The sequence below is a fragment of the Hyla sarda genome, unplaced genomic scaffold (assembly GCF_029499605.1).
Source record: "Hyla sarda isolate aHylSar1 unplaced genomic scaffold, aHylSar1.hap1 scaffold_1186, whole genome shotgun sequence".
NCBI lineage: Eukaryota > Metazoa > Chordata > Amphibia > Anura > Hylidae > Hyla > Hyla sarda.
In genome coordinates, this window is record NW_026607809.1 from 5,897 (window position 1) to 18,863 (window position 12,967).

At 46.3% G+C, this 12,967-nt stretch overlaps 6 non-coding genes across 6 annotated transcripts; all 6 read left to right on the top strand.

The window, feature by feature from the left end:
• Positions 1-1,246: 1,246 nt before the first annotated feature.
• LOC130302949 (U2 spliceosomal RNA) lies at positions 1,247-1,437 on the top strand. Its single transcript, XR_008853088.1, has one exon. It is a non-coding gene; the product is annotated as a U2 spliceosomal RNA (small nuclear RNA).
• A 2,093-nt stretch (positions 1,438-3,530) lies between these two features.
• Positions 3,531-3,721, top strand: LOC130302960 (U2 spliceosomal RNA). The gene has a single exon (XR_008853094.1). It is a non-coding gene; the product is annotated as a U2 spliceosomal RNA (small nuclear RNA).
• A 2,096-nt stretch (positions 3,722-5,817) lies between these two features.
• On the top strand, positions 5,818-6,008 carry LOC130302916 (U2 spliceosomal RNA). Its single transcript, XR_008853055.1, has one exon. It is a non-coding gene; the product is annotated as a U2 spliceosomal RNA (small nuclear RNA).
• A 2,096-nt stretch (positions 6,009-8,104) lies between these two features.
• On the top strand, positions 8,105-8,295 carry LOC130302917 (U2 spliceosomal RNA). The gene has a single exon (XR_008853056.1). It is a non-coding gene; the product is annotated as a U2 spliceosomal RNA (small nuclear RNA).
• A 2,070-nt stretch (positions 8,296-10,365) lies between these two features.
• Positions 10,366-10,556, top strand: LOC130302918 (U2 spliceosomal RNA). Its single transcript, XR_008853057.1, has one exon. It is a non-coding gene; the product is annotated as a U2 spliceosomal RNA (small nuclear RNA).
• A 2,096-nt stretch (positions 10,557-12,652) lies between these two features.
• Positions 12,653-12,843, top strand: LOC130302919 (U2 spliceosomal RNA). The gene has a single exon (XR_008853058.1). It is a non-coding gene; the product is annotated as a U2 spliceosomal RNA (small nuclear RNA).
• Positions 12,844-12,967: the final 124 nt, after the last annotated feature.

The window sequence follows — 12,967 nt, forward strand, 5'->3', positions numbered from 1 at the left end:
GTATAATGTTGTAAAAATGCTCTAGAAGCTAAAGTCGCAGAAATGTCACACATATTTGGCCTGCAACTTTCTGTGCGACAAATTCAGACAGGAAAAATCAGTATAAATCCTTAGAAAATTATCCCCCAGTGTCTCCATCTGCTGGCGGTATTGAATAAGCATTGCTGCACTGATGGGGTATGCATTAGACGAAAAAAAAGAAGAAAAAGAAGAATAATACGCCCAGAAAAGAGGCGAAAAGGAGAAAAACGTAAAAAAACGTGAAAAAAAAGTAAGAGGAAGAGAAGGGAAAAAAAGGTGGAAATGGGTTTAAAAGTGATTTCGGCGGAGAAATATATATATATATATATATATATATATATATATATATATATGCGCACACACACACATAGATATAAACGTATTCTCCGTTGAGATATTGCAGCCGCTGCTGTGTCCAGGCCCAGGAGCCTTAGCACTGTGCTGTGATGTCACTCAATACCACTGACATCACTAGGTGTAAACAACATCTCTCCTTTGCTGTGTATGTGACTATGGAGCTGTTTGGTGATGTCGTCTATTACGGCCTTCATAGAAGCAACAGGAGATTGTTGCATCCATCTTGAACCCTCAGAACTACAGTGCTATGATGTCACTCACTTCCACAGGCCTTGCAGAGTGTAAACAACAACAACCCAGCTTTGTTGTGTATGTAACCAAAGGGATTTGTGATGTCACCTAGAACCTTCACAGCAGCGACAGCTTTATGAGGAGCATCAGCACTGCTCTGCCTGAGCAGAACCATCACCGCCATAGGTTGTCAAATAACCCGGATTTAACCCACACAGGTAAGTCCAATGGGGTGCAGGCATGTCCTCTATGCTTACAGCTTCCCGTGGGTGTTGGTTTGATACCGTTTGGGGACAGCCAAGGAGGCATCTGCAGGCAACAAAGGTAGGTGTGTGCTTGTGTGTGTGTTTCCTATGCAGATCCTAAGCCCAGTGTCACATGCAAGTAGGAGGAGTAAGAAGGGTTCCTGGCAAATCCGGGTTATGGATTGCATTTAAAAAGGCCCCGTGGGAGTGCAATGGGCCCCTGTCTTGCTGCTTAGCAATAATGGTATGGGTTTAGGTTCTGCTGTGTGTACTGGTGGTTGACTGCCCCCCAGCCCAGAGTGTGCATGGAAAATTGTCTGGCAGCCTCCCTGACAGCAAGCAGTGATAGTGCCCATGAAGGGGACCTTGTTGGGCCCGCCCCTTTCACGGTTATCGCTTCTCGGCCTTTTGGCTAAGATCAAGTGTAGTATCTGTTCTTATCAGTTTAATATCTGATACGTCCCCTATCTGGGGACCATATATTAAATGGATTTTTGAGAACGGGGGCCGATTTCGAAGCTTGCTTCCGTCGCCCTATGCATTGACCCGATATGGCAGTATCTTCGGGTACAGTGCACCACCCCCTTACAGGGTTAAAAAGAAAGATTCCTACTTTCATTGCTACCTGCTTGCTGGCTAGCCAGCTAGCCAGCCCTGTGGGCCTTGCTGCTGCTGCAGCCAAAAAACAAAAGGTGGTGCTGCTGCTGCTTCTGCTGCTTCTGCTTCTGCTTGTGTCTGGCCCCTGTTGGAGCGTCCAGGCACAGGACTTCTGCTGCTGCTGACTAAATGGCCTCCTTAATTGGATCATTTGAGTAGCCAGCACACCTGTGCAGGTAGGGCATGACATGATAGGCAGCTGCCTTGATAGCGGGTGGGTGCTGAATGTTCCTAATTGACAAAATAAGATTAATGCTTATGAAGAAATATAAAATCTCATCCCTTCCCCAATATCGCGCCACACCCCTACCCCTTAATTCCCTGGTTGAACGTGATGGACATATGTCTTTTTTCGACCGTACTAACTATGTAACTATGTAACATAACATGGGGGGGGGGGGGGGGGGTCTCCTGGCTGTTCACACAGGTGTGTCATTGCTGTACATTGACCATGCATTGCTTCTGTGGTATTGCAAAGGCAAAGACAAATGCTTCCAGCCATCCATTGCACTAATGGATTGGTCATCAGCTGGCTGTCTATGTCCCGCATCAATATAGACCAAAGTACAGAGGGTTAGGCTATGCTATTGTGCACCTACCTGATGCATCAGAAGGTGCGAGGCCCTTGCTAAATTCTGTGCACAGACTTTGAGATCTATGCTTTAGACTGTATCTAAACCTGCTCCAACATGGACTGACATTCTGGCCTACTTTCAGCCGATGCGACTTGTCTGTCGCTGAACAGTCGCTTTTTATGTATTCAGCACCTATGTATAATGTTGTAAAAATGCTCTAGAAGCTAAAGTCGCAGAAATGTCACACATATTTGGCCTGCAACTTTCTGTGCGACAAATTCAGACAGGAAAAATCAGTATAAATCCTTAGAAAATTATCCCCCAGTGTCTCCATCTGCTGGCGGTATTGAATAAGCATTGCTGCACTGATGGGGTATGCATTAGACGAAAAAAAAGAAGAAAAAGAAGAATAATACGCCCAGAAAAGAGGCGAAAAGGAGAAAAACGTAAAAAAACGTGAAAAAAAAGTAAGAGGAAGAGAAGGGAAAAAAAGGTGGAAATGGGTTTAAAAGTGATTTCGGCGGAGAAATATATATATATATATATATATATATATATATATATATATATATGCGCACACACACACATAGATATAAACGTATTCTCCGTTGAGATATTGCAGCCGCTGCTGTGTCCAGGCCCAGGAGCCTTAGCACTGTGCTGTGATGTCACTCAATACCACTGACATCACTAGGTGTAAACAACATCTCTCCTTTGCTGTGTATGTGACTATGGAGCTGTTTGGTGATGTCGTCTATTACGGCCTTCATAGAAGCAACAGGAGATTGTTGCATCCATCTTGAACCCTCAGAACTACAGTGCTATGATGTCACTCACTTCCACAGGCCTTGCAGAGTGTAAACAACAACAACCCAGCTTTGTTGTGTATGTAACCAAAGGGATTTGTGATGTCACCTAGAACCTTCACAGCAGCGACAGCTTTATGAGGAGCATCAGCACTGCTCTGCCTGAGCAGAACCATCACCGCCATAGGTTGTCAAATAACCCGGATTTAACCCACACAGGTAAGTCCAATGGGGTGCAGGCATGTCCTCTATGCTTACAGCTTCCCGTGGGTGTTGGTTTGATACCGTTTGGGGACAGCCAAGGAGGCATCTGCAGGCAACAAAGGTAGGTGTGTGCTTGTGTGTGTGTTTCCTATGCAGATCCTAAGCCCAGTGTCACATGCAAGTAGGAGGAGTAAGAAGGGTTCCTGGCAAATCCGGGTTATGGATTGCATTTAAAAAGGCCCCGTGGGAGTGCAATGGGCCCCTGTCTTGCTGCTTAGCAATAATGGTATGGGTTTAGGTTCTGCTGTGTGTACTGGTGGTTGACTGCCCCCCAGCCCAGAGTGTGCATGGAAAATTGTCTGGCAGCCTCCCTGACAGCAAGCAGTGATAGTGCCCATGAAGGGGACCTTGTTGGGCCCGCCCCTTTCACGGTTATCGCTTCTCGGCCTTTTGGCTAAGATCAAGTGTAGTATCTGTTCTTATCAGTTTAATATCTGATACGTCCCCTATCTGGGGACCATATATTAAATGGATTTTTGAGAACGGGGGCCGATTTCGAAGCTTGCTTCCGTCGCCCTATGCATTGACCCGATATGGCAGTATCTTCGGGTACAGTGCACCACCCCCTTACAGGGTTAAAAAGAAAGATTCCTACTTTCATTGCTACCTGCTTGCTGGCTAGCCAGCTAGCCAGCCCTGTGGGCCTTGCTGCTGCTGCAGCCAAAAAACAAAAGGTGGTGCTGCTGCTGCTTCTGCTGCTTCTGCTTCTGCTTGTGTCTGGCCCCTGTTGGAGCGTCCAGGCACAGGACTTCTGCTGCTGCTGACTAAATGGCCTCCTTAATTGGATCATTTGAGTAGCCAGCACACCTGTGCAGGTAGGGCATGACATGATAGGCAGCTGCCTTGATAGCGGGTGGGTGCTGAATGTTCCTAATTGACAAAATAAGATTAATGCTTATGAAGAAATATAAAATCTCATCCCTTCCCCAATATCGCGCCACACCCCTACCCCTTAATTCCCTGGTTGAACGTGATGGACATATGTCTTTTTTCGACCGTACTAACTATGTAACTATGTAACATAACATGGGGGGGGGGGGGGGGGGGTCTCCTGGCTGTTCACACAGGTGTGTCATTGCTGTACATTGACCATGCATTGCTTCTGTGGTATTGCAAAGGCAAAGACAAATGCTTCCAGCCATCCATTGCACTAATGGATTGGTCATCAGCTGGCTGTCTATGTCCCGCATCAATATAGACCAAAGTACAGAGGGTTAGGCTATGCTATTGTGCACCTACCTGATGCATCAGAAGGTGCGAGGCCCTTGCTAAATTCTGTGCACAGACTTTGAGATCTATGCTTTAGACTGTATCTAAACCTGCTCCAACATGGACTGACATTCTGGCCTACTTTCAGCCGATGCGACTTGTCTGTCGCTGAACAGTCGCTTTTTATGTATTCAGCACCTATGTATAATGTTGTAAAAATGCTCTAGAAGCTAAAGTCGCAGAAATGTCACACATATTTGGCCTGCAACTTTCTGTGCGACAAATTCAGACAGGAAAAATCAGTATAAATCCTTAGAAAATTATCCCCCAGTGTCTCCATCTGCTGGCGGTATTGAATAAGCATTGCTGCACTGATGGGGTATGCATTAGACGAAAAAAAAGAAGAAAAAGAAGAATAATACGCCCAGAAAAGAGGCGAAAAGGAGAAAAACGTAAAAAAACGTGAAAAAAAAGTAAGAGGAAGAGAAGGGAAAAAAAGGTGGAAATGGGTTTAAAAGTGATTTCGGCGGAGAAATATATATATATATATATATATATATATATATATATATATATATATGCGCACACACACACATAGATATAAACGTATTCTCCGTTGAGATATTGCAGCCGCTGCTGTGTCCAGGCCCAGGAGCCTTAGCACTGTGCTGTGATGTCACTCAATACCACTGACATCACTAGGTGTAAACAACATCTCTCCTTTGCTGTGTATGTGACTATGGAGCTGTTTGGTGATGTCGTCTATTACGGCCTTCATAGAAGCAACAGGAGATTGTTGCATCCATCTTGAACCCTCAGAACTACAGTGCTATGATGTCACTCACTTCCACAGGCCTTGCAGAGTGTAAACAACAACAACCCAGCTTTGTTGTGTATGTAACCAAAGGGATTTGTGATGTCACCTAGAACCTTCACAGCAGCGACAGCTTTATGAGGAGCATCAGCACTGCTCTGCCTGAGCAGAACCATCACCGCCATAGGTTGTCAAATAACCCGGATTTAACCCACACAGGTAAGTCCAATGGGGTGCAGGCATGTCCTCTATGCTTACAGCTTCCCGTGGGTGTTGGTTTGATACCGTTTGGGGACAGCCAAGGAGGCATCTGCAGGCAACAAAGGTAGGTGTGTGCTTGTGTGTGTGTTTCCTATGCAGATCCTAAGCCCAGTGTCACATGCAAGTAGGAGGAGTAAGAAGGGTTCCTGGCAAATCCGGGTTATGGATTGCATTTAAAAAGGCCCCGTGGGAGTGCAATGGGCCCCTGTCTTGCTGCTTAGCAATAATGGTATGGGTTTAGGTTCTGCTGTGTGTACTGGTGGTTGACTGCCCCCCAGCCCAGAGTGTGCATGGAAAATTGTCTGGCAGCCTCCCTGACAGCAAGCAGTGATAGTGCCCATGAAGGGGACCTTGTTGGGCCCGCCCCTTTCACGGTTATCGCTTCTCGGCCTTTTGGCTAAGATCAAGTGTAGTATCTGTTCTTATCAGTTTAATATCTGATACGTCCCCTATCTGGGGACCATATATTAAATGGATTTTTGAGAACGGGGGCCGATTTCGAAGCTTGCTTCCGTCGCCCTATGCATTGACCCGATATGGCAGTATCTTCGGGTACAGTGCACCACCCCCTTACAGGGTTAAAAAGAAAGATTCCTACTTTCATTGCTACCTGCTTGCTGGCTAGCCAGCTAGCCAGCCCTGTGGGCCTTGCTGCTGCTGCAGCCAAAAAACAAAAGGTGGTGCTGCTGCTGCTTCTGCTGCTTCTGCTTCTGCTTGTGTCTGGCCCCTGTTGGAGCGTCCAGGCACAGGACTTCTGCTGCTGCTGACTAAATGGCCTCCTTAATTGGATCATTTGAGTAGCCAGCACACCTGTGCAGGTAGGGCATGACATGATAGGCAGCTGCCTTGATAGCGGGTGGGTGCTGAATGTTCCTAATTGACAAAATAAGATTAATGCTTATGAAGAAATATAAAATCTCATCCCTTCCCCAATATCGCGCCACACCCCTACCCCTTAATTCCCTGGTTGAACGTGATGGACATATGTCTTTTTTCGACCGTACTAACTATGTAACTATGTAACATAACATGGGGGGGGGGGGGGGGGGGTCTCCTGGCTGTTCACACAGGTGTGTCATTGCTGTACATTGACCATGCATTGCTTCTGTGGTATTGCAAAGGCAAAGACAAATGCTTCCAGCCATCCATTGCACTAATGGATTGGTCATCAGCTGGCTGTCTATGTCCCGCATCAATATAGACCAAAGTACAGAGGGTTAGGCTATGCTATTGTGCACCTACCTGATGCATCAGAAGGTGCGAGGCCCTTGCTAAATTCTGTGCACAGACTTTGAGATCTATGCTTTAGACTGTATCTAAACCTGCTCCAACATGGACTGACATTCTGGCCTACTTTCAGCCGATGCGACTTGTCTGTCGCTGAACAGTCGCTTTTTATGTATTCAGCACCTATGTATAATGTTGTAAAAATGCTCTAGAAGCTAAAGTCGCAGAAATGTCACACATATTTGGCCTGCAACTTTCTGTGCGACAAATTCAGACAGGAAAAATCAGTATAAATCCTTAGAAAATTATCCCCCAGTGTCTCCATCTGCTGGCGGTATTGAATAAGCATTGCTGCACTGATGGGGTATGCATTAGACGAAAAAAAAGAAGAAAAAGAAGAATAATACGCCCAGAAAAGAGGCGAAAAGGAGAAAAACGTAAAAAAACGTGAAAAAAAAGTAAGAGGAAGAGAAGGGAAAAAAAGGTGGAAATGGGTTTAAAAGTGATTTCGGCGGAGAAATATATATATATATATATATATATATATATATATATATATATATATGCGCACACACACACATAGATATAAACGTATTCTCCGTTGAGATATTGCAGCCGCTGCTGTGTCCAGGCCCAGGAGCCTTAGCACTGTGCTGTGATGTCACTCAATACCACTGACATCACTAGGTGTAAACAACATCTCTCCTTTGCTGTGTATGTGACTATGGAGCTGTTTGGTGATGTCGTCTATTACGGCCTTCATAGAAGCAACAGGAGATTGTTGCATCCATCTTGAACCCTCAGAACTACAGTGCTATGATGTCACTCACTTCCACAGGCCTTGCAGAGTGTAAACAACAACAACCCAGCTTTGTTGTGTATGTAACCAAAGGGATTTGTGATGTCACCTAGAACCTTCACAGCAGCGACAGCTTTATGAGGAGCATCAGCACTGCTCTGCCTGAGCAGAACCATCACCGCCATAGGTTGTCAAATAACCCGGATTTAACCCACACAGGTAAGTCCAATGGGGTGCAGGCATGTCCTCTATGCTTACAGCTTCCCGTGGGTGTTGGTTTGATACCGTTTGGGGACAGCCAAGGAGGCATCTGCAGGCAACAAAGGTAGGTGTGTGCTTGTGTGTGTGTTTCCTATGCAGATCCTAAGCCCAGTGTCACATGCAAGTAGGAGGAGTAAGAAGGGTTCCTGGCAAATCCGGGTTATGGATTGCATTTAAAAAGGCCCCGTGGGAGTGCAATGGGCCCCTGTCTTGCTGCTTAGCAATAATGGTATGGGTTTAGGTTCTGCTGTGTGTACTGGTGGTTGACTGCCCCCCAGCCCAGAGTGTGCATGGAAAATTGTCTGGCAGCCTCCCTGACAGCAAGCAGTGATAGTGCCCATGAAGGGGACCTTGTTGGGCCCGCCCCTTTCACGGTTATCGCTTCTCGGCCTTTTGGCTAAGATCAAGTGTAGTATCTGTTCTTATCAGTTTAATATCTGATACGTCCCCTATCTGGGGACCATATATTAAATGGATTTTTGAGAACGGGGGCCGATTTCGAAGCTTGCTTCCGTCGCCCTATGCATTGACCCGATATGGCAGTATCTTCGGGTACAGTGCACCACCCCCTTACAGGGTTAAAAAGAAAGATTCCTACTTTCATTGCTACCTGCTTGCTGGCTAGCCAGCTAGCCAGCCCTGTGGGCCTTGCTGCTGCTGCAGCCAAAAAACAAAAGGTGGTGCTGCTGCTGCTTCTGCTGCTTCTGCTTCTGCTTGTGTCTGGCCCCTGTTGGAGCGTCCAGGCACAGGACTTCTGCTGCTGCTGACTAAATGGCCTCCTTAATTGGATCATTTGAGTAGCCAGCACACCTGTGCAGGTAGGGCATGACATGATAGGCAGCTGCCTTGATAGCGGGTGGGTGCTGAATGTTCCTAATTGACAAAATAAGATTAATGCTTATGAAGAAATATAAAATCTCATCCCTTCCCCAATATCGCGCCACACCCCTACCCCTTAATTCCCTGGTTGAACGTGATGGACATATGTCTTTTTTCGACCGTACTAACTATGTAACTATGTAACATAACATGGGGGGGGGGGGGGGTCTCCTGGCTGTTCACACAGGTGTGTCATTGCTGTACATTGACCATGCATTGCTTCTGTGGTATTGCAAAGGCAAAGACAAATGCTTCCAGCCATCCATTGCACTAATGGATTGGTCATCAGCTGGCTGTCTATGTCCCGCATCAATATAGACCAAAGTACAGAGGGTTAGGCTATGCTATTGTGCACCTACCTGATGCATCAGAAGGTGCGAGGCCCTTGCTAAATTCTGTGCACAGACTTTGAGATCTATGCTTTAGACTGTATCTAAACCTGCTCCAACATGGACTGACATTCTGGCCTACTTTCAGCCGATGCGACTTGTCTGTCGCTGAACAGTCGCTTTTTATGTATTCAGCACCTATGTATAATGTTGTAAAAATACTCTAGAAGCTAAAGTCGCAGAAATGTCACACATATTTGGCCTGCAACTTTCTGTGCGACAAATTCAGACAGGAAAAATCAGTATAAATCCTTAGAAAATTATCCCCCAGTGTCTCCATCTGCTGGCGGTATTGAATAAGCATTGCTGCACTGATGGGGTATGCATTAGACGAAAAAAAAGAAGAAAAAGAAGAATAATACGCCCAGAAAAGAGGCGAAAAGGAGAAAAACGTAAAAAAACGTGAAAAAAAAGTAAGAGGAAGAGAAGGGAAAAAAAGGTGGAAATGGGTTTAAAAGTGATTTCGGCGGAGAAATATATATATATATATATATATATGCGCACACACACACATAGATATAAACGTATTCTCCGTTGAGATATTGCAGCCGCTGCTGTGTCCAGGCCCAGGAGCCTTAGCACTGTGCTGTGATGTCACTCAATACCACTGACATCACTAGGTGTAAACAACATCTCTCCTTTGCTGTGTATGTGACTATGGAGCTGTTTGGTGATGTCGTCTATTACGGCCTTCATAGAAGCAACAGGAGATTGTTGCATCCATCTTGAACCCTCAGAACTACAGTGCTATGATGTCACTCACTTCCACAGGCCTTGCAGAGTGTAAACAACAACAACCCAGCTTTGTTGTGTATGTAACCAAAGGGATTTGTGATGTCACCTAGAACCTTCACAGCAGCGACAGCTTTATGAGGAGCATCAGCACTGCTCTGCCTGAGCAGAACCATCACCGCCATAGGTTGTCAAATAACCCGGATTTAACCCACACAGGTAAGTCCAATGGGGTGCAGGCATGTCCTCTATGCTTACAGCTTCCCGTGGGTGTTGGTTTGATACCGTTTGGGGACAGCCAAGGAGGCATCTGCAGGCAACAAAGGTAGGTGTGTGCTTGTGTGTGTGTTTCCTATGCAGATCCTAAGCCCAGTGTCACATGCAAGTAGGAGGAGTAAGAAGGGTTCCTGGCAAATCCGGGTTATGGATTGCATTTAAAAAGGCCCCGTGGGAGTGCAATGGGCCCCTGTCTTGCTGCTTAGCAATAATGGTATGGGTTTAGGTTCTGCTGTGTGTACTGGTGGTTGACTGCCCCCCAGCCCAGAGTGTGCATGGAAAATTGTCTGGCAGCCTCCCTGACAGCAAGCAGTGATAGTGCCCATGAAGGGGACCTTGTTGGGCCCGCCCCTTTCACGGTTATCGCTTCTCGGCCTTTTGGCTAAGATCAAGTGTAGTATCTGTTCTTATCAGTTTAATATCTGATACGTCCCCTATCTGGGGACCATATATTAAATGGATTTTTGAGAACGGGGGCCGATTTCGAAGCTTGCTTCCGTCGCCCTATGCATTGACCCGATATGGCAGTATCTTCGGGTACAGTGCACCACCCCCTTACAGGGTTAAAAAGAAAGATTCCTACTTTCATTGCTACCTGCTTGCTGGCTAGCCAGCTAGCCAGCCCTGTGGGCCTTGCTGCTGCTGCAGCCAAAAAACAAAAGGTGGTGCTGCTGCTGCTTCTGCTGCTTCTGCTTCTGCTTGTGTCTGGCCCCTGTTGGAGCGTCCAGGCACAGGACTTCTGCTGCTGCTGACTAAATGGCCTCCTTAATTGGATCATTTGAGTAGCCAGCACACCTGTGCAGGTAGGGCATGACATGATAGGCAGCTGCCTTGATAGCGGGTGGGTGCTGAATGTTCCTAATTGACAAAATAAGATTAATGCTTATGAAGAAATATAAAATCTCATCCCTTCCCCAATATCGCGCCACACCCCTACCCCTTAATTCCCTGGTTGAACGTGATGGACATATGTCTTTTTTCGACCGTACTAACTATGTAACTATGTAACATAACATGGGGGGGGGGGGGGGGGGGTCTCCTTGCTGTTCACACAGGTGTGTCATTGCTGTACATTGACCATGCATTGCTTCTGTGGTATTGCAAAGGCAAAGACAAATGCTTCCAGCCATCCATTGCACTAATGGATTGGTCATCAGCTGGCTGTCTATGTCCCGCATCAATATAGACCAAAGTACAGAGGGTTAGGCTATGCTATTGTGCACCTACCTGATGCATCAGAAGGTGCGAGGCCCTTGCTAAATTCTGTGCACAGACTTTGAGATCTATGCTTTAGACTGTATCTAAACCTGCTCCAACATGGACTGACATTCTGGCCTACTTTCAGCCGATGCGACTTGTCTGTCGCTGAACAGTCGCTTTTTATGTATTCAGCACCTATGTATAATGTTGTAAAAATGCTCTAGAAGCTAAAGTCGCAGAAATGTCACACATATTTGGCCTGCAACTTTCTGTGCGACAAATTCAGACAGGAAAAATCAGTATAAATCCTTAGAAAATTATCCCCCAGTGTCTCCATCTGCTGGCGGTATTGAATAAGCATTGCTGCACTGATGGGGTATGCATTAGACGAAAAAAAAGAAGAAAAAGAAGAATAATACGCCCAGAAAAGAGGCGAAAAGGAGAAAAACGTAAAAAAACGTGAAAAAAAAGTAAGAGGAAGAGAAGGGAAAAAAAGGTGGAAATGGGTTTAAAAGTGATTTCGGCGGAGAAATATATATATATATATATATATATATATATATATATATATATATATGCGCACACACACACATAGATATAAACGTATTCTCCGTTGAGATATTGCAGCCGCTGCTGTGTCCAGGCCCAGGAGCCTTAGCACTGTGCTGTGATGTCACTCAATACCACTGACATCACTAGGTGTAAACAACATCTCTCCTTTGCTGTGTATGTGACTATGGAGCTGTTTGGTGATGTCGTCTATTACGGCCTTCATAGAAGCAACAGGAGATTGTTGCATCCATCTTGAACCCTCAGAACTACAGTGCTATGATGTCACTCACTTCCACAGGCCTTGCAGAGTGTAAACAACAACAACCCAGCTTTGTTGTGTATGTAACCAAAGGGATTTGTGATGTCACCTAGAACCTTCACAGCAGCGACAGCTTTATGAGGAGCATCAGCACTGCTCTGCCTGAGCAGAACCATCACCGCCATAGGTTGTCAAATAACCCGGATTTAACCCACACAGGTAAGTCCAATGGGGTGCAGGCATGTCCTCTATGCTTACAGCTTCCCGTGGGTGTTGGTTTGATACCGTTTGGGGACAGCCAAGGAGGCATCTGCAGGCAACAAAGGTAGGTGTGTGCTTGTGTGTGTGTTTCCTATGCAGATCCTAAGCCCAGTGTCACATGCAAGTAGGAGGAGTAAGAAGGGTTCCTGGCAAATCCGGGTTATGGATTGCATTTAAAAAGGCCCCGTGGGAGTGCAATGGGCCCCTGTCTTGCTGCTTAGCAATAATGGTATGGGTTTAGGTTCTGCTGTGTGTACTGGTGGTTGACTGCCCCCCAGCCCAGAGTGTGCATGGAAAATTGTCTGGCAGCCTCCCTGACAGCAAGCAGTGATAGTGCCCATGAAGGGGACCTTGTTGGGCCCGCCCCTTTCACGGTTATCGCTTCTCGGCCTTTTGGCTAAGATCAAGTGTAGTATCTGTTCTTATCAGTTTAATATCTGATACGTCCCCTATCTGGGGACCATATATTAAATGGATTTTTGAGAACGGGGGCCGATTTCGAAGCTTGCTTCCGTCGCCCTATGCATTGACCCGATATGGCAGTATCTTCGGGTACAGTGCACCACCCCCTTACAGGGTTAAAAAGAAAGATTCCTACTTTCATTGCTACCTGCTTGCTGGCTAGCCAGCTAGCCAGCCCTGTGGGCCTTGCTGCTGCTGCAGCCAAAAAACAAAAGGTGGTGCTGCTGCTG